We start from the raw sequence: 21,219 nt of genomic DNA on the forward strand, positions 1-21,219 counted from the left end.
TTCACTTTCATTTCAGATAATAACCAAGGTTATCTTCCTAAGGCACACTGCCCTCTATAGGTCCTACTGGCATACTGCAGTAATACACCAATCCAAATTGAGACCACAGATATGAGCAATCCTTCGCCAATGAAATTCAGGTTATTGACTCCTCCCCCCACAAAGCCTTTGAATGTTTTCATTGGGCTTTGAGGTCAAAAATCTGTCCAATCGGAGTGAAACAGTGTTGCTTATGTCCTTATAAGAGTGTGTATGTGTTCAAAACCAGATTTCAAGAGGTAAGTGGAGAATCTTTCCTCGATCCTTAAAGGTAAAGGTAAAGGGACCCCTGACCATTAGGTCCAGTCGTGGCCGACTCTGGGCTTGCGGTGCTCATTTCGCTTTATTGGCCGAGGGAGCCAGCGTACAGCATGTGGCCAGCATGACTAAGCCGCTTCTGGCGAACCAGAGCAGCGCATGGAAATGCTGTTTACCTTCCCGCTGGAGCGGTACCTATTTATCTACTTGCACTTTGACATGCTTTTGAACTGCTAGGTTGGCAGGAGCAGGGGGAGCTCACCCCGTCGCGGGGATTCGAACCGCCAACCTTCTGATCGGCAAGTCCTAGGCTCTGTGGTTTAACCCACAGCGCCACCTGCGTCCCTCCTTGATCCTTAGATGAACCTATTTCCTCCACCCCCAGATCTCTTAAAAGGAGCTTTCATCCTATTCTCCTCTCACCGCAGGGATCTCTGGTTGCTCCCATTCATTTTTATTTATTTGTGTGTTTTTTTACACTGACAGTAATGAAAAATAAAGCGCACCTGGCTGTGATGTGTAATAATAACTGGAAGTTCAATTAAACAGAGACAACTGCACCTGGAGTGACTTGTATTAAAAATAGAAGATTTGTTGTGCAGAAACAGAACGCCGATTATGGCCAGCATCTAGAAATTGATGTCACAGCATGTTCAGACACACCCGTCATGAAGTAATGTCCATTGAACAGAACGCTGAGGACAGTCATTAATGCACGCAATGGTTTTCTAAACATCATTTGATTGCATTATTAATATTTGGAGTCATGCTTCCTGCACTTCTTCAAGTTACCTTATGTTTCTCCCTGTAGTATATTTCCCCCCATTCCACTGTCATCCATTTTAGTAGATTAGCATGTTATGGAAAACAATCAGGATGACACTGAAGGGACCAGGAAGGAAGTTCTTGAGTTGAAGAGAACATCCAGGAAGGAAAAGCATCAGGCTAAGACCCAGGTCATCTTAAAAAGCAGAGACATCACCTTGCCGACAAAGGTCCGTATAGTTAAAGCTATGGTTTTCCCAGTAGTGATGTATGGAAGCAAGAGCTGGACCATAAAGAAGGCTGATCACCAAAGAATGGATGCTTTTGAATTATGGTTCTGGAGGAGACTCTTGAGAGTCCCATGGACTGCAAGAAGATCAAACCTATCCATTCTGAATGAAATCAGCCCTGAGTGCTCACTGGAAGGACAGATCCTGAAGCTGAGGCTCCAATACTTTGGCCACCTCATGAGAAGAGAAGGCTCCCTGGAAAAGACCCTGATGTTGGGAAAGATGGAGGGCACAAGGAGAAGGGGACAACAGAGGATGAGATGGTTGGACAGTGTTCTCGAAGCTACAAACATGAGTCTGACCAAACTGCAGGAGACAGTGGAAGACAGGAGTACCTGGCGTGCTTTGGTCCATGGGGTCACGAAGAGTCGGACACGACTAAACAACTAAACAACAACAACAAAGACCCAGGTATGATGCAAATAATAAATGTTGGAAATGTAAAGAAAAAGAGGGTACGTTTTACCACATGTGGTGGGAATGTAAAAAAGTGAAAGACTTCTGGGAAATGATTTATAACAAAATCAAAAAAAATTGAAATATACATTTCCAAAAAACCCCCAGAAGCTCTTTTACTGGGTATGGTAGGTACAGAGATTCATAAAAATGATTTTTAAAAAACTGTTTTTATATGCGACCACTGCAGCAAGAATACTATTAGCCCAAAGACGGAAAGCAAGAAGAAATGCCGAAAAAAGAAGAGTGGCAAATAAAACTGATGGGATACTTCGAGCTGGCAAGACTTAGAGGGAAAATTCATAACCAGCGGGACCAGGCTTTCCTAAAGGACTGGATGAAATTTATGTTGTATTTGAAAGACCATTGTAACCACTTAACATCGCTTGTAGGATTGCAAGAAGTTTTGTAAGGAGGACTATCCAAATTATTGTGAGAAGTATTAAGATTAGCTGACGTAAGACTGGATTTAAAACAATAAGTATAGTAATAAAATGCATAATTAGAAAGGAATTCATAAAACCATTAGAAGGGGTTGATGGAAGCACTTAGCCAGGGGTCAGCAACCTTTTTCAGCCGTGGGCCGGTCCACCATCCCTCAGACAATGTGGTGGGCTGGACTATATTTTGTAAAAAAGAAGAATGAGTTCCTATGCCCCACAAATAACCCAGAGATGCATTTTAAATAAAAGCACACATTCTACTCATGTAAAAACACCAGGCAGGCCCCACAAATAACCCAGAGATGCATTTTAAGTAAAAGGACATATTATATAAAAATACACTGAATCCCAGACCATCCACAGGCCAGACTGAGAAGACGATTGGGCCGCATCCGGCCCCTGTGCCTTAGGTGCCTACCCCTGTCCTAGGCTATGACAGTCAAGTACTTTCTTTTTCTTTACATTTCCACCCGGTTTTGTACATTTGTACATTTTTGCTATTTGCACTGTTGTGATATACCATCTGTACATCATTTTCATATAGTTTTCTTTTAAAAGAGAACAATCTGTAAATTTCAGATCTACTTTCCGCAATTTCCCCCAGTCCTCAAATTGTATATTAGGTCCTATATCTTGTGCCCATTTGATCATGACTGATTTTGGACCTCCTCATCTTTTGTTTCCGATTCTATCAGAATACTACTATCCTTAACACTCCCACACTCATTGTATGAAGAAGGCCTCAGGTTCAAACCCTAGCATCTTCAGGAAGGTGGAGACCCCTGCCTGAAATCCTGGACAGACACTGAGCTAGATGGAACAATGGTCTGATTCAATATAAGACAGCTTCCTGAGTTTCTAGGCTTCCTATATACCTAAGGAAGCTGCCCCAGGTCAGCACTCTGGAAACTCCCACAGGAATGGGGAAAGGGGCTCCCAATATGGACCATCTGTGCAGTGGCATAGCGTGGGGGGTGCAGGGGGGGCCGGCCGCACCGGGCGCAACATCTGGGGTTAGGGCAAATCCACGGGTTAGGGGGCGCAAATCCACGGGTTAGGGGGCGCAAATTACTTGCCTTGCCCCGGGTGCTGACAACCCACGCTACGCCACTGCATCCGTGGTTAAAACCAGGTCAATTGGGAAGGCATGGTCTTGAAAGCTGCAGAGAGATCTCCCGGTTTCATTTCATGACACACCTGCATCGCTGATCAAGCTGGGATATAAGGGTGATCCCGCAATTTATTTCATTTTTTTGCATAGCAAAATGTATATGCCACTTTATCACAAAGAGGCCTCTTAAGCTACTTACAAGAAATATTTACTTACAAGAAATATTAAAATTATCAATAAAACGGTTAAAAACAATTAGGAGCATTTAAAAACAATTTAAACCACAAACTAAAGAGAGATTAGAACACATCAGTGTTTACATGTCTGGATACAGTTGTCTAAACAAAATAACATAAAATAAATCATGCAGGGAATTATTTTATGCTGGGAAGCACTCAAAACAAATAATCTTCCACCCCTGAGGTCAGAAATGGCCAAAATCTTACCCTGTCTAGCTTGATTTATCTGCATGCAAAGGTTGGTTCTATGTACAGTATGTACCACATCATTCCTTGAAATTGGAATGATATATTTTAAATTGTTAGAATGTTTTTACTAGTTAGGAAGAGAAAGGTGGCTTTCTGGTTTCTGAAACCCCATCCAATTGATCTGTTAACATGGTGGCATTATTCCATCAGAAACACCATACTCAGCACAGGGTGACTTGATTGACATCTTAGACACGGACTCAGTGAAGGAAACAGATTATTATGTCTATTGTATCACTGTCAAGCAAAAATCAGTGAGTTTCCGCCCCCAAACTAACACACCTCTTTAAATGAAGATGCATCTCTAGATTTATGTGTTTGATTGATTAGCTGACTGATCAATTCTTGACCTCAATAACTGGGAAAAAGGATGTTCATTTCTGTGCACCTGTGATGATTTCTTCCCTTTTCTGTTTTAAGCATATGTCAAAAACTTTGTTTACAGAAGATATGCCATGCCTTTGCCAGTTTTTTGTATTCCCAGCTACCTCCCCCAAAATCATTTTATATAAACCAAAAAAGCAAATCCTATTACTGTGAGTGAAGCCAAGAAATGACTTTTGACAATTATCCCAGGAAAGCGTAAAGTTAGGACTAGGGTAGGGAAATGGGAAGATGCAGAGATTTAGCACATTTCCCCTGCATCTTAGAAATCTCATCACCAGATAGTTTAGCGAGCTCATCTCTTTCTCCTTTATTGATTTATTATTTATACCCCGCCCATGTGGCTGGGCTTCCCCAGCCACCCTGGGCAGCTTCCAACAGAATATTAAAAAACAATAGTCTATTAAACATTAAAAGCTTCCCTAAACAGGGCTGCCTTCAGATGTCTTCTAAAAGTCTGGTAGTTGTTTGTCTCTTTGACATCTGGTAGAAGGGCGTTCCACAGGGTGGGTGCCACTACCGAGAAGGCCCTCTGCCTGGTTCCCTGTAACATGGCTTCTCACAGGGAGGGAACCGCCAGAAGGCCCTCAGCACTGGACCTCAGTGTCCAGGCAGAATGATGCGGGTGGAGACGCTCCTTCAGGTATACTGGGCCGAGGCCGTTTAGGTCTTTAAAGGTCAGCACCAACACTTTGAATTGTGTTCAGAAATGTACTGGGAGCCAGTGTAGGTCTTTCAAGACCGGTGTTATGTGGTCTCGGCAGCCGCTCCCAGTCACCAGTCTAGCTGCCGCATTCTGGATTAGTTGTAGTTTCCTTCAAAGGTAACCCCATGTAACAGGTTCTAGCTAAGATCTGGTAGAAGGCCAAGTTTGCTCTCCTGTAGACTCTCATTCTGCTTCTTGTGTGATTGTGTTTGAGAAGGTGTCTCAACAGGATGGATGTGTCCATAAAACTTTTAACAATTATGCTCCTTCGCTTCTCACTGAGTCATGTGTGCGGCTCCAGCAGATGCCCTTGTGGTGTAAGGAATGATATACAGCACAGTCCTATTCTGTGTAAATCATTAAAGCTCAGTCCAACTATTTCTTACATCCCCAAGGCCAGATTGAAGACTGAGATGATGTACAGAGACATAGATCATGGAACTGGAACACAAAGAAGGTGCAGGTGGAAGGGTGACAGGTTTAATTACCAATGTTTGGCACTTAGGTCCACCATTCCATCTCTTGACAGCTCAAGCTCCCATCCCAGATGCAATTTTCTAAAAATGCAGATTTAACAAAGCCCCAAACACTTTCCCCCCAACCACTCCAGGCAAATGGTTGGTCATATTACTTGACTTCTCTGCACCTATAAGATTTGCATCTCACCCTTTCTCTACGGAACCCACAAACCCAGCATGTTCACACTCCTGTCTCAGCCACGTCTACGCTGCCTTGGTCATGACAGGGACTGCTGCGCTCTGCTGCCCAAGAGGACTCTCCTGTGTGAGTGTCTGAGGGCCCTGCTCCTTCCTGCCACTTACCACCTGGCCCGGGGCGGGGCCTGAAGCCTCATAAGGACTGCTGTGCTCCGCTGCCCAGGAGGACTCTCCTGTGTGAGTGTCTGAGGGCCCTGCTCTTGCCACTTACCACCTGGTCCGGGGCGGGGCCTGAAGCCTCATAAGGACTGCTGTGCTCTGCTGCCCAGGAGGACTCTCCTGTGTGAGTGCCTGAGGGCCCTGCTCTTGCCACTTACCACCTGGTCCGGGGCGGGGCATGAAGCCTCATAAGGACTGCTGTGCTCTGCTGCCCAGGAGGACTCTCCTGTGTGAGTGCCTGAGGGCCCTGCTACTAGCACTCACCACCTGGCCCAGGGCGGGGCCTGACAGGCCTCACAGGGACGGTTGCTGTCACTGCTGCTGCGGCCCAGGGGGATCCAGAGGGGTACAGAGTTCTTTTTAAAATGTTTTAAAATTTTCCTTTTATTTTATTTTATTTTATTTTATTGTATATGCGGGGATGGGGATGGGGTGGGATTGATGTTTAGTTGGGAATTTGTTTGATTTGATGGATTTGTAATTTTTACAGTTTCTTATTTGTATTGTTTTTTGTTTTCTGGGGTTTTGTTTGTTTGTTTGTTTGTTTGTTTTTGTTTTTATTGTTTTAAGGTCTTATTTTGTTCTTAAGGGGAGGGGTCAGGGCTGCCGGGGAGTGGGTCCCAGCCAACAAAATGGCTGGGGCATGTTCCGCAGAGGGGGATGCGCTGGGACAACCGATCTCAGTGATCACGGGTAGGAGGAGGAGTTACGCTAAGACCAGACCATGTCATTACAGAGGAGGCAGGTTTAGTCATTGTCTTAGGACTATCCCTGCCTCCGGGTCTGGTCCTGACCGGACAATATTAGAATCAGCAAGGGATACCCACATGACCTGAAGGTGCTGCTGTGCAATGCCAGGTCAATGATTCATAAGACCACTGCCATCCATGACTTGATCATGGATGGAGGATTTGACCTGGCATGTGTAACAGGGACTTGGTTGGATGAAGCAGATGGGCCTAGTCCTTGCCACTGCTTGTCCACCAGGTTTCTCTTACACACAGCAACCCAGGCCTTGTGGGCGGCGGCAGGGGGGGGGGTTGCAGTGATTTTTAGGAAGTCATTAGTTTGCACCAGGCGTCCTATTGGGAAGACCCAGTTCTCTGAGTGCATGTTCTGGAAGTTGGGCAATAGGGACAGTACAGGATTCCTTTTGGTGTACCGACCTCCCCACTGCACCAAGGATTCCCTGCCCAAGCTGCTTCAGGTCGTGGCGGATGTTCTCCTGGAGACACCTAGCTTGGTTGTCCTAGGGGATTTTAATATCCATGCTGACACGACCTTAAAGGGGGCCGCTCGGGACTTCGTGGAAAGCATGGCCTCCATGGGGCTGTCCCTGAATAAGTTTGGCCCAACCCATAGCCGCGGACATGCCTTGGACCTGGTGTTTACCTCTATGGATGTTGGTGATCTGACACTAAGTAAAAGCGAAACGAAAGAAGTGCCATGGTCAGATCACTTCCTGGTGCAACTTGACTTCTCCGCAACCCTTCCCCTCTGCAGGGAGGTGGGACCAATTCGGATGGTCCGCCCCCGCCACTTAATGGATCCAAATGGTTTCCAGAGAGTGGTAGGGGATGTTTTATCCCATGTTGATGGCCTTTCAGCTGATTCCCTAGTGGCCCGCTGGAATGTGGAGTTAACCAGGGCTATTAACTGTTTGGCTCCAAAGCGCCCTCTCCGATTGCATGGAGCCCGGACATCCCTGTGGTTTTCCACAGATCTGAGGGCAACGAAACAATGAAACAGCCTTAAATAGTTTTGAGTTGCTGCACAACTCAACATGCCGTGAAGCCAAATGTTTTCAAGTCACAAGTGTGGCTTTCCAGTTTAAGTCCATCAGTCCAGCCTGACTTTAATTTCAGGCAGTTCAATTCCCCGCTCCCAGTTTTGGATGCAAAACACATACTTGTATCACACAAAGAGCCTGATTTTGAAATGCTGCCTTAATTAGATTGGTTTCATCCTGCATATTCTCTTCTTCTCTGAATCCGCCCTTGTACTCTACTAATTTCTCACTGCATGACTTGCTTGATGGAATGGGTGGAGACCTTACGTTCACATGAATTGAATGGCACAGTGACCTGATGTACAAATTATGCAAAATTGGAAGCGTTCATGGGCCACTGTAAGACACGACAGACTGGGTTATTATACCATTACGGCTGACAGTCTTCCAGTCACAACCAACCCATTAATACATCGTTTTTAAGCCACTGAGTTTCGGGAAGAGGATAGGCGCTTCCTTTTCACTGTAAAGATTCTTGGTTTGGCCGTGTTGGGGGGCGGGTTAGTTCTCACATGTGACACTAACACATTTTGACATTGAGGCAGAGGTTTTCAACCTTTTTGAGCCCATAATAATATTATAATGATAATAATTTATTATTTATACCCTGCCCATCTGGTTGGGCTTCCCCAGTCACTATGGGTGGCTTCCAACACAATATTAAAATACAGTAATAGGTAAAGGTACAGGGACCCCTGACCATTAGGTCCAGTCGTGACCGACTCTGGGGTTGCAGCGCTCATCTCGCTTTATTGGCCGAGGGAGCCGGCGTACAGCTTCCGGGTCATGTGGCCAGCATGACTAAGCCACTTCTGGAGAACCAGAGCAGCGCATAGAAACGCCATTTACCTTCCCGCTGGAGCGGTACCTATTTACAGTGGTGCCCCGCAAGACGAATGCCTCGCAAGACGAAAAACCCGCTAGACGAAAGGGTTTTCCGTTTTTCGATGCGCTTCGCAAGATGATTTTCCCTATGGGCTTGCTTCGCAAGACGGAAACGTCTTGCGAGTCTTGCGATTTTTTTCGCTCCCCCCCTTTTTCTAAGCCGCTAAGCCGCTAAGCCTTTAATAGCTGCTAAGCCACTAATAGCCTTTTAGCCGCTAAGCCTTTAATAGCCGCTAAGCCGCTAATAGCCTTTTAGCCGCTAAGCTGCTAAGCCTTTAATAGCCGCTAAGCCGCTAATAGCACAAATCCGCTAAGCCGCTAATGGGGTTGCTTCGCAAGATGAAAAAACCGCTAGACGAAGAGACTCGCGGAATGGATTATTTTTGTCTTGCGAGGCACCACTGTATCTACTTGCACTTTGATGTGCTTTCGGACTGCTAGGTTGGCAGTAGCAGGGACCAAACAATGGGAGATCATCCCGTCGTGGGGATTCAAACCACCAACCTTCTGATCGGTAAGCCCTAGGCTCTGTGTTTTAGACCACAGGGCCACCCGTGTCCCTTGTTCCTTACTTAGAGAAGTGAAAAAGCATACCTAGGCTCTGTGAAGGGCTATCACCTGGAAGATGGCGTAAGCTTGCTTACTGCTGCTCCCGAGGACACCAGGTGTATCCCTGCTGACTCCCCCCCCCTCCTGCTCCAGGTAAGTGGCAATTCCAGGGCTACCCCCTCCCTACCAGCCCCTCCTACCAGCAACATATAGAGAGACCCACTTTGGCTCTACCCTACAGGTCTATAGCTCCTGGGCAATGTCATATCTTAGGTTAGCAGTTATGCAGGAGTCCTCTGGGATTCTGATCTGTCAGAGATGCTGCTGTTGTTAAGGGAACACAGTGTTTTGTTTTCCTTTTGGCTCGCCTGCTGCTTCCATTTATTGTTAAGGGAGATGGAAGCTCAGAGCACCTGCATTCCTAAAACAAAGCTGCCACGTGGATCACAAGGAGGAAATTGCAGGAGCTTATCATATATTTGCTAAGTGACTCCAGCAGAGCATTTTGACACTTCCCAGGGCCTGGGCTTCTGAAGGCAATTGTAACCTTCAGAAGATAATATATTTTCTCAAATTTTGCTTCCTGGGACACAGTGTGCCTAGCATACAATCAATATCAGGAGTATTTGGAGGCCATGAAATCCTGTAAATAACAGAGTTTGCGGGGGTGAGGCGCACAAGTTGTGTTTACACATACACCACTATCTTGAGATTTCGGCTTAATTCATGTGTAGTCTCTGATTTGAGAACACAATAACATTTGCAAGATTTTGATGGAGTCACTCGTTCTGAAACACTGTAGGAAAAGTGTGTTGCCTTGAGACCAAATTACATCCTCTTCAGACTACAACTCCCATCATCCTTAGCTAACTGGTGGTCAGGGATGATGGGAGTTGTGATACTATAATCAACCCCCAATTTGTGTGTGGGTTGCAAATCAGGTCATCACACGTGTTCCACCCCCTGCCCCACCCCCTTTTCCGGCCACTTCTGGGTCACGTAGGTATGGTCCCGTGTCAATTGGATGCACATAAATCAGTCATTGCCTGTAATTTGATTTTCTCCAAAGAATTCTGGGAGCTATAGTTGGCCAAGGGTGCTGAGAGCTGTTAGGAGACCCTAACCCCCCCCCCCAAAAAAAAAAACCACACTCAGGGAATTTTAGCTTCGGGAGAGAAATAGGGTGGACGGGGGTGTCTCCCAACAACACTCTTAACAAACCACAGCTCCCAGGATTTGGGCTTCATCCTGTCAGCATTTAAAACTGGGTGCCTGACATATACATAAAGTCTCAAGCTCATTAGCATCCTCCCTTGTTAGGAGTCTGCCTTATTGAATTCAAACTTTCCAAAGAATATAACTCTGCAATATAACTGCTTCTACTGTATCTCTAGCTTCTGATTTATTTCTATTCATTTGCCTTTAGAAACACGTAGGAGCAAGTTCTGAATCCCAGATTCCCACTGAATTCACGCAGGTTTCTCTTTCGGTACAAAACAAACCTTCCCTCAAGAGTTTGTCTCTCACTTTTGGGAAATGTTGCTCTGGTGGGATGCAGTGACTTTTTTTGGGTTGCATGCCAGGAACCTGAGTTACTCACACAGCGATAATTATTTACAGATCAAAAGGTTTGGGGTTATGAATGGCTTCCTCCCCCCCTCCCATCTCCCCCACTTTCATTTTCCTTCCCTGCGATCCATTAATTCAGCCAATATGCTTTTCATGATGTGAAATAGAATTTGATTCTGTGTGATAATGGGGAAGTTTAAAATGCTAAGAGAAAATATTTCCGCTGTTGGGAAATTTTGCAACTGATTATAATCAGCTTCGTAGAAACAAAGGCTCCCCTGGATGGAGGATACAAAGAGTTGTAGAAACTAGACCACTTTACAAACATAAAATTTACACCTGTTGCCTGACCACCTTTGTCTCTGTCTCTGCCCACCAGTCTAATAAAGGATCTCCCCCAGTGGTATATAGGATCATTGTACATATTTATAGGATCATTGCTTTTATGTATATTTCCTTGTGTCCCCAGTTCCTTCCTTGGGAACTGGTGAAGAATTCGGACAAAATCAAACTTTTTAAAAATTGTTTCTATTGAAAGATTTCCATGGACAACAAAAGTACACGTTAATGTCTCTTTTTTTCAGTTCACAGAGTCTTACCTACAGGTCAGTTACAATTAGTGTGAGACAATGTTATCATAGGCATTGTGAAGTTGGGGGTGTTATGGAAATGATATGGGGGGGGCAAACATCTTTAAAGTTGTTTGTTGTTGTTGTTTAGTCGTTTAGTCGTGTCCGACTCTTCGTGACCCCCTGGACCAGAGCACGCCAGGCACTCCTGTCTTCCACTGCCTCCCGCAGTTTGGTCAGACTCATGTTTGTAGCTTCGAGAACACTGTCCAACCATCTCGTCCTTTGTCGTCCCCTTCTCCTTGTGCCCTCCATCTTTCCCAGCATCAGGGTCTTTTCCAGGGAGTCTTCTCTTCTCATGAGGTGGCCAAAGTATTGGAGCCTCAGCTTCAGGATCTGTCCTTCCAGTGAGCACTCAGGGCTGATTTCCTTCAGAATGGATAGGTTTGATCTTCTTGCAGTCCATGGGACTCTCAAGAGTCTCCTCCAGCACCATAATTCAAAAGCATCAATTCTTCAGTGATCCGCCTTCTTTATGGTCCAGCTCTACAAACATGAGTCTGACCAAACTGCGGGAGGCAGTGGAAGACAGGAGTGCCTGGTGTGCTCTGGTCCATGGGGTCACGAAGAGTCGGACATGACTAAAGGACTAAACAATAACAACAACAATCAATGATGATGCTCTAAGTGTATTCTGGGGGAAAGAGGGAACAAGACAACAACATAACACGCACACACACCGGAAGCATACAAATGGATATGGCTAAATTGACCCAACAACTCCCTCCCCTTCGTACACACAACAAAACTTTTTTCTTCTTACTGTTTTGTGACTGAGAGCCAGGGCTGCAGGTGGGGAAGGAGGCGTGGGAAACCTCCTTTTCCTTCTTCTCACCGCTGCCACCAAGTGGATATTTTCTTTTTCTCTGGCCACCTGCACTAAACAACCATCTAATCTTCCAGATTTTAGCTGGCGCAACACAATCCTTATACTGGATAACATAATGTGGCACTTGGGGATTATAAGGCCTCACAATTTTTTAAAAAAGAAAACTATGCTGTTCTTTAAAAATTTTAGTAAGGGAAGAATTTCAGCAGCTTTTGATAAAATGATTTTAAAGATGGAGGGGCAGACTAATTTCACAGTTTGAGAAGTTATTCATTATAAAATTAAACAGAGAAGAATACATCCAGCTGTAGCTATTCTAAACCATCCCCCTTATCAAGCTAATATTTATCAATTTGCATCCTTCAGTTCAGCTTCTGGGTCCCTTGGCAGCTTGCTACTTTCTGCTTTCTGGTGGTGAACCTCTTATTATTTTTAGACCTTTCTTACTTTTCCAGCTGCTAACTACTTTATATTCCAACTTGACTCACATTTTACTTATAGTTCTTGTTATTTATTAAACTTACTAGTCACTTGTTGCCTGAAAAGTCCCCAAGCAAGTTGCAGCTAACATGAACATAAATAGATAAAGGAACATAAATACATTATGCAATGGAGGGAGAAAAATTCATATAAAACATGAACCTTTTCGGACAGCATTCAAAAAACAACAACCCAGCTACCTCATAACAATATTTCCACTTCCCTTCCCAACCTTTTGACCAACCAGAATAGAGTCCCGGTTAAATTTCTACTTCTCCTTAATTACCACATTATTAAGCTGAACATTTTACCTTTCTGTGAATACCCTTCTCAGCACAGAAGAGCCTATTATTATTATTATTATTATTATTATTATTATTAAGCCTGCCATCTGACTGGGTTACCCCAGTCACTCTGCTTCCAACAAACTGAAACACAATACGACATCAAACATTAAAAACTTCCCTATACAGGACTGCCTTCAGATGTCTTCCAAATGTGAGACCGAGAATCAACCATTACACAACCCAACACTTCCACAAAATGGCTGGCAGTGCTTTCACAGCAGAAACATTTTGGTTGGTCTTAATAAAGGCGTTGTCCAACTGTGGGTTTCAAACTTTTCCCCCTTCTGGATCAACACGACTACCTTTTATTTTTCGAAGTACTGTGCAATTGCTCGTTTCATTTCCCAATTCTGAGAAATGACAATTTGAACACTGTTGGGAGTAATTATGCTAAATAATTGAAAGGAGAATAAGGGCATGGCGGGCATATATTGTTTCTCTTCTTTGACAGGCATCCATGATAGCGATGTGAGCTTTTTTACTTCAGATGAGGATCTCATTTATCTTATTTCAGTTCTGAAACGATGCTCATCACCTGGGTCACTGTGTAAGGATTTCACTGAGAGCATTTACCCAGAGATTGCCTTGAAATGCGCACATGGCTGATGCCTTCAATTCAAAGAGCACACCATTTTTTTTTATGCTGCTTTGAGCTCAAGAAAGGGGGAGATTGCGGGGAGGATGGACAAGAGTTCCCCTCAAACAATAGCACTTTGATAAGTGATGCTTGACCTTGCATGTGTTAATTGTACACTTTCAATAGCAGAGGGAAAGAACAGTAAAAGAAAAAAGTGGATAATGTTAAGCATTCAATCAGTACTTGATATGCAGACAGAGAATCTTTTTGGCGGAACTTCTGGAAAGTTTTGAGACTAGGGTGTTGTGACATCCTCGCAGTTGCAGCTGTATTTACTTGGCAAGGCAGGAACTGAGCAAGAAGAGGAAATGGGTCTTTCATACATTGGGAACAAAAGAACAGTGTAAGGGCCTACTGGATCGGACCAGTGGTCCCTCTAGTCCAGCGGTTCTCAACCTGTGGGTCCCCAGATGTTGTTGGACTACAACTCCCATCATCCCTGAGCTCTGGCCTTGCTAGCTAGGGGTGATGGGAGTTGTAGTCCCACAACATCTGGGGACCCACAGGTTGAGAAAGGCTGATCTAGTCATAGAATCATAGGATCATAGGATCGCAAAGTTGGAAGGGAACCCAAGGATCATCAAGTCCAACCGCTCTGCATTTCAGGAATCTCAGCTAAAGCATCCATGACAGGTGGCCATCCAGCCCCTGCTTAAAAACCTCCAGAGAAGGAGAGTCCACAACCTCCCAAGGGAGACCATTCCACTGTCAAACAGCTCAACAGTCCATTAACAAAAGTTGAAGATAACAGAACCATAATAGGGTTTGAGTTGGGTGCAGGACTCAAGCATGAGGTGGCCGGGGGTCAACTTTACTTCCTGTGGGAAGCCTGCAAACAGGACCAGAGTTGCTCCCCTCCTGCGGTTTCCAGCAACTGGTATTCAGACACATTGTTGACTCCAACAGTGGAGGAAAAGCATAGCTGTCATGGCTTGTAGCCATTGGCAGTATGATGGCCTAGGACTCGGGCTTGGAATCAGACGAGTCTCAGTCTGCACCAGATCCTTTGCCTCAGGCACCATCTGAACCAAGTTTGGGGCCTGATCCTGAAGAGTCCCAGTCTGCACAGGTTCCCCTGCAACAAACACCAGCTAGGCCGAGTCAGGGGCCGGAGCCTGCCCTGGCTCCAGATGCGGGGATTACCTCGTTGCCTTCAGCTGGGCCATCGCTTACAGCTGCTCCACACTGTGGCAAGAAAAACTAATGGACTATGCGGAACTGGCAAAATTGACACACAAACTACGTGACAAGGATAACTGTGTCTTTAAAGATGAATGGGAACCTTTTACAAAGTATTTGAAGAAACAACAAAATGAACTGGACTCCTTGGCAGGTATTGAATAAACATTCACAAACTCTTTTTTGGTAATATATAGATAGATGAATTGAGGATTTTTACAATTTTATAACATGCAGATAAAATTATGTGTCGAGAAACCAGAGAGAGGAGCTGAGGGAAGTCTCGGGTTTTCTTTTTTCTTTTTTAGGGGGAGGGGGGAAATGGCGGGGAATAATGTGGATGATGTACTTTTGTTAAAATTGTTGTGTTGGAATTCCTAATAAAAACATTTATTTTTTAAAAAAGTAGGAGAGCAAAGAGCTAAGAGGCAAATGGTCCTAACTGACCACCATAAAGGGGGGGGCTGTTGATCATTGAGTAGAGAAGGAGGGGTGGAGATTACTCGGAGCAACACCATTACTCCAAGAGGCTACATTTCTAAGCCTCTCTCTCTGAATATTGAATAAAATACTTGGTAAGAGCTTTCTTTGTCTGTCTATTCCTGGCAAGCTGCCATGGGGGGAATCAAATTCCCCAAAGCCTGACACTGGGACTCTGAGGCTTCTTCCATTGGTGGTTCCCCAGCTGGTTCCTCCCACTCAGCGGCGTAGATAGCCACTCGGGTGCCTGGTGCAGGGGGCGTGTCCTGCAGCTGGGGGCGGGGCAATCCGCCCATGGGGGCGGGGCGAGCCTCTCCAACACTTGGAGCCTGTCCGCCGCCTCCCCCTCAGCTGTAGGGCAGCTGAGGGAGAGGCAGTCGGCAGATGCAAGTACCACACTCCCCTTTCATGCAGCGCAGAACCTGCAGGCGCCTAAGCCACCATGTCACTCCTAAAAAGTTTCATGAGCCCTTAAAAAAATCAGAAACTCATTTTGTCACCCTCCTCTCAGTGATGACACCTGGGCAGCCCGCACCCCCTTCCTCCGCCACTGTTCCCACCATTTCTCTGCATCCAACCAGTCCAACTGGATACTGCTAAGCACCTCCTGCCAACCTAGCAGTTCAAAGGCACACCAGTGCAAGTAGATAAATAGGTACCACTGTGGTGGGTAGGTGCGCTCTGGCACTTGTCACGGTGTCCCGTTGAGCCAGAAGTGGTTTAGTCATGCTGGCCACATGGCCCGGAAAGCTGTCTGCGGACAAACACCAACAGTATTTGGAGGGAATCACATTGCCTACCCCAGAGTTATAGGGTCACACTTCAGTCACTGCCAGAAGCCAACTTCATTTCCCCCTAGTTATATTTTATTTAATTTTCAAAACACATATTTTTTCTTTCGATGACTTCCCGCCCTGTTTTCCATGTTATTTTTTATTTCTCCTCCTTGCTGCATCCTATCTTATCTCTAATTCATTCTGTTGCTCACAGTTCAGGTCCTGCTCACGAGTTCATCATACTATAGTATTTCCTTAGATAATTCAAAAACAGGCTTCCATTCTTCCATAAAACAATCATCAGCTTGTAAGGATCATTAGGTTCCTGAAGGCAGCTTACTTCAGCAGTTCACTGTGACTCAGCAGAGGGAATCTAAAATTCTAGATTAGCATTAGAAAAATAAACCAATGCAAAAAGGAAAATGGGTACATTAAAATCAACATATCTTAGCTCCTGATTTGTTACTTTACAGGTCCAAAAGTTGGGCTGCAACTTACTGAACCTCCAGGAGGACCCTTTTAAAGAAGAAATGCATGTCCAGAATGGAAGAAATAATTCAACTCTACAGGGAGTGTAATATATTGCAATCAGGAAATCCAATCATCCTCAGAGAGCTGCAGCTTTATAAATTTTGATTCGGTCCTAAAGATGGCAAGGAACAAGCTGTCCGGTAATGAAAATCATTAGAGCAGCATTGCTTTGAAGGATCCCACCTTGATCACAGGAAGCAGCAAATGAATGTTCTGAGCTGATTGTGGAAAATCAGGACATCAATGCTAATAGAGTCTGTTATAAAACACACCAGGGAAGTTGCAAAGAAAGGAGAAGGAATCAAACCTGGTCGCTAAGGTAGTTGTTTTTTTTTATGCTAAGGATCAAAGCACCACGTTTACACAATGCCAGAACTACCAGTAACCAGAAAAGATTTATTTGGCACTATGAAGAAGAGATGCTTAAATCTGAGCCTTGGAAGTCTTTGGAGCAAACATACATTTGAATTTGGAGCAGAGAAACAGTATGCACCCATCTCTTCCACTGCTTATTTGCTCTAATAGCTTTCTTTCTAAATGAGCCCTCCACCTTAAGAACAAGGGCTACAATTAAATGCTTTTGCTGTAATGCAGCTTTGGCCCCAAGTTAAAGCTAAAACTTTTAAGCACCAGTCTGTTTATAACTCAGGTCGAGTTCACATAACTGAAAGTCAGAAGTGCATAACCTGTAAAGTCTTGCAAAACAAAAAAAGGGGGGGAAGGCCTGTCTTCATCATGTTTGATGAGCATCATTACTGTTAATAGCATAATTAAGAGGTGCTTTTAGCACACAACAGTACCTCATTAAAACCGTCAGAGTGCAGCGAAGTGAGAATGCTGACTGATAGGTTTATCTATCAAGTTCTAATGAGGACATTATGTATCCTTACCTGAAACGAATCTTAAATAAATTGTGCCTTTGGGACAATCCAAACCGCTGGCTTTTGCCATTTGGCCTCTCACTTGGGTCTGGAACAAACAGAACTTAAGGGTCCAAACCAGAGGTGGTCTCAAATAAAAAGGAAGAGGGCATTCAGGAACACCATTCACCAAGCCCACTCACTGTCACCCCCCCCAACCTCTCCACAGGTTCCCCCCCAACACACATATTGTTCTTGTTGTTTAGTCCTTTAGTCATGTCCGACTCTTCGTGACCCCATGGACCAGAGCACGCCAGGCACTCCTGTCTTCAACTGCCTCCCACAGTTTGGTCAAACTCATGCTGGTAGCTTTGAGAACACTGTCCAACCATCTCGTCCTCTGTCGTCCCCTTCTCCTTGTGCCCCGTCGTGGGGATTCGAACCGCCAACCTTCTGATTGGCAAGCCCTATGCTCTGTGGTTGCGACCACAGCGCCACCCTTGTAGATGCTGTTAGGTCCCACTGAAATCAAGATGGAAAGTCTGCCATTATTAACTTAAGTTCCTCTGGTTCCAGTGTGGATTTAGGTTGTGCACACACTAAAAAGTACTGTACATTCAAAACCTATCTCTCAAAGAATTTGGGGCACTGTAGTTTGTCAAAGGTGCTGAAAATTGTAACTCTGTGAGGAGTAAACTAGAGGGGGAATCGGTTTTCACTGTGCTTTAAAGGCGTAGTGTACACAAATTGCTGCTACCATCCTTTGGAGCTAAGCCAATGTCAGGCTAGCATGCTGATGCACGCCAGAAGTTGGCTGGAGACAAATGAAATAAAAAGAGATGACTCCCACCAATGATTCACCATGGACAGTGCCTATATACCTGAGATTAGGAAGCCAGCGCCTAGGGGATATGAGCTTCCAGCAATATCTGGTCCCTGGAACCTAAATCACCAATTATAATTAAGTTTCGATTCAGATCATTGATGCTATGCATATCCAGGTACCCCTGAATCCATTTATTACAATTAACATAGGCACAACCCACTTTGCTCAGTTCAGTACGCAAGGTCAAAGAATACTACATATATTTTATTGCAATGCTGGGTTTGTGGTTTGGATTTTTTGAATTGTGGCTTTGCCTGAATGCCCATTTTGCATTCATCAAGGTTAGAAACAGCCACCTAAATTATGCACATGAAACCTCTTTCGCACCCTACACTTTCCCAGTCACCACCCTCTAATTTTATCTCTTACGTTGAGAGTAACCCCAAAGGAGGAGTAAATAAAAGAGAAGCACTGCCATACTATCTTGTCTTTTTTAAGAGTAGTTTTAGCACTGGAGTGCCTGTACAGCAGTCCTTCATTAGACCTAGTAAGGTCAGATGTTAAACTTCTTGGGTGCTTGAAAACAAAGCTGTATTTATTTGTTATGGATTTTTCCCTTTATATTTATTAACTTCTCTGTGCAGTTGTCAAGTGATGCATTCTGAATTTTGATACTGGAAAACAGATCAATTCCTTACTGCTGTGCAGTATTTCACTGAAATGCAACAGTGGTCCCGAGAGAGGTGTAAAATATGTTGGAGAGGGAGCAGAATAAAAGATAATGCATCTTTTAAAATGTCATAGGCATTAGGATGGAGGCTTCAAAGATGGCTGTGTAAAATGAGACTGTGTGGTAATCTATCCGAGAAAGAAATTATGAACTGTGAACTTTTAAAACCCAGTCAGCATATGACACAGAATTACATTAAAATATAGCATCTGCAGCAAATAGATGCTCATAGCACTGACATAAAAGACTTGCAGACCCATCCCTTCCATTTTGCACTCCTGTCTAGAATTCAGATAAATTGCACATTCATAAACAAGAGCACTTCATTTAGGTTTAGCGTTCTGCATTTAGAAGTCTGATGTTTCTCCGTTAGTGATGTTTAGCTGACTCACCCATGGTTTCATTAACTTGTTTTAAGTGTTTAGAGGAAACTGTCACCTTGACAGGCAAGTTCTTCTTATGTATGAATTACCCTTCGTTGCAAGTGGAGGGGTTGTGTTTGTCGACTGTTTTCGCCCGCTTCCAGACTGCTGCTGTTTTCTGGTGGGATTCGGTCATGTACCCACAAATTCAGGTTGTGCAATTAAAGTTGATTTGGAACACTTCTACGACAAGCCTGTTTCCCCTTAAAAAACCAGACTTCTTATTAAGATCATTTGGCAAAAATGGAGCTAATGAACTTTGGAGTTCATTAGCTCCCCAAAGTCTGTTTCTAAGATACCAGATTTATTTGTGCTGGTTATTTATTCTAATGTCAGACGGTGGATTAAGGTTTCAAATTAATAACCAGCCATGGGAGCAACTGATCTCCTAAACAATAGAGGCTTTGCTTATATGCCTAATAAGAAAAAGAAACAGAGGAACAGGGCATAACATGTGGATTATAGAGTAATAATTCTGCTTTTACTGTGAGCACTTATTGGAACAATTTGCTTACACTGAACAGAAAGGGGTAAATGCATGCCACAAAAAGTAACAATTAATACCCTAACCCAAGCTTTTGTACTGGCACATCTGTCTGTATTATATACCTGATAAGAAATGTCAGTTGCTACCTGTTTCTTGGGAGAAAAGTGATGACAAACTTAGACAGCATTTTAAAAAGCAGAGACATCACCTTGCCGACAAAGGTCCGTATAGTTAAAGCTATGGTTTTCCCAGTAGTGATGTATGGAAGTGAGAGCTAGACCATAAAGAAGTCTGATTGCCGAAGAATTGATGCTTTTGAATTATGGTGCTGGAGGAGACTCTTGAGAGTCCCATGGACTGCAAGAAGATCAAACCTATCCATTCTTAAGGAAATCAGCCCTGAGTGCTCACTGGAAGGACAGATCGTGAAGCTGAGGCTCCAATTCTTTGGCCACCTCATGAGAAGAGAAGACTCCCTGGAAAAGACCCTGATGTTGGGAAAGATGGAGGGCAGAAGGAGAAGCAGTGGCGTAGCGTGGGTTGTCAGCACCCGGGGCAAGGCAAGTAATTTGTGTCCCCTAACCCGTGGATTTGCGCCCCCTAACCTGTGGATTTGCCCTACCCCCAGATGTTGCGGCCGGGCCCCCCTGCACCCCCCACGCTACGCCACTGAGGAGAAGGGGACGACAGAGGATGAGATGGTTGGACAGTGTTCTCGAAGCTACCAGCATGAGTTTGACCAAACTGCAGGAGGCAGTGGAAGACAGGAGTGCCTGGCGTGCTCTAGTCCATGGGGTCACGAAGAGTCGGACACGACTAAAGGACTAAACAACTACTACTACTAACAGAGAACATATCCTTGCCAGTTCTTTGCATTCCAGGCTAAGTCTTGTGCAGAATTTCGAAGCCAGATTGCTCACAAGGGCAAGACGGTCTGAGCACACAATACCAATCCTGGCCCAACTAGCAGTAGCTACCAATTAGTTTTCGGGCCCAATTCAAAGTGCTGGTTTTGTCCTATAAAGCCTTTTTATTTGCATCTCAAGACCCCAAAACCTCAAGCACCACCTCTCCCCATATGAAACAACCCAGACCCTACAACCATCTTCTGAGGCCCTTCTTCATGTGCCCCCTCAGTGGAAAGTCTGAAAGGTGGCAGCATGAGAGCGGGGCCTTTTCAGTGTTGGCTCCCTGCTTATGGGATGCTTTCCCCAGGGAAGTTCACCATGTTATATTGTTATGTATCTATAGACATCAGATGAAAACATTCTTTTTTTCACCAGGCCATTGACCTTTAATTATACATAGCTTTTGTAAGTGGGTGGGGTGCTTTAATCTAGGTATTTAAAAATAGAACTGCATTCTATATTTCTCTTTGCTTTCTTTTCTCTCAATTTTT

This window comes from Podarcis muralis, chromosome 5 (assembly GCF_964188315.1).
Source record: "Podarcis muralis chromosome 5, rPodMur119.hap1.1, whole genome shotgun sequence".
Taxonomy (NCBI): domain Eukaryota; kingdom Metazoa; phylum Chordata; class Lepidosauria; order Squamata; family Lacertidae; genus Podarcis; species Podarcis muralis.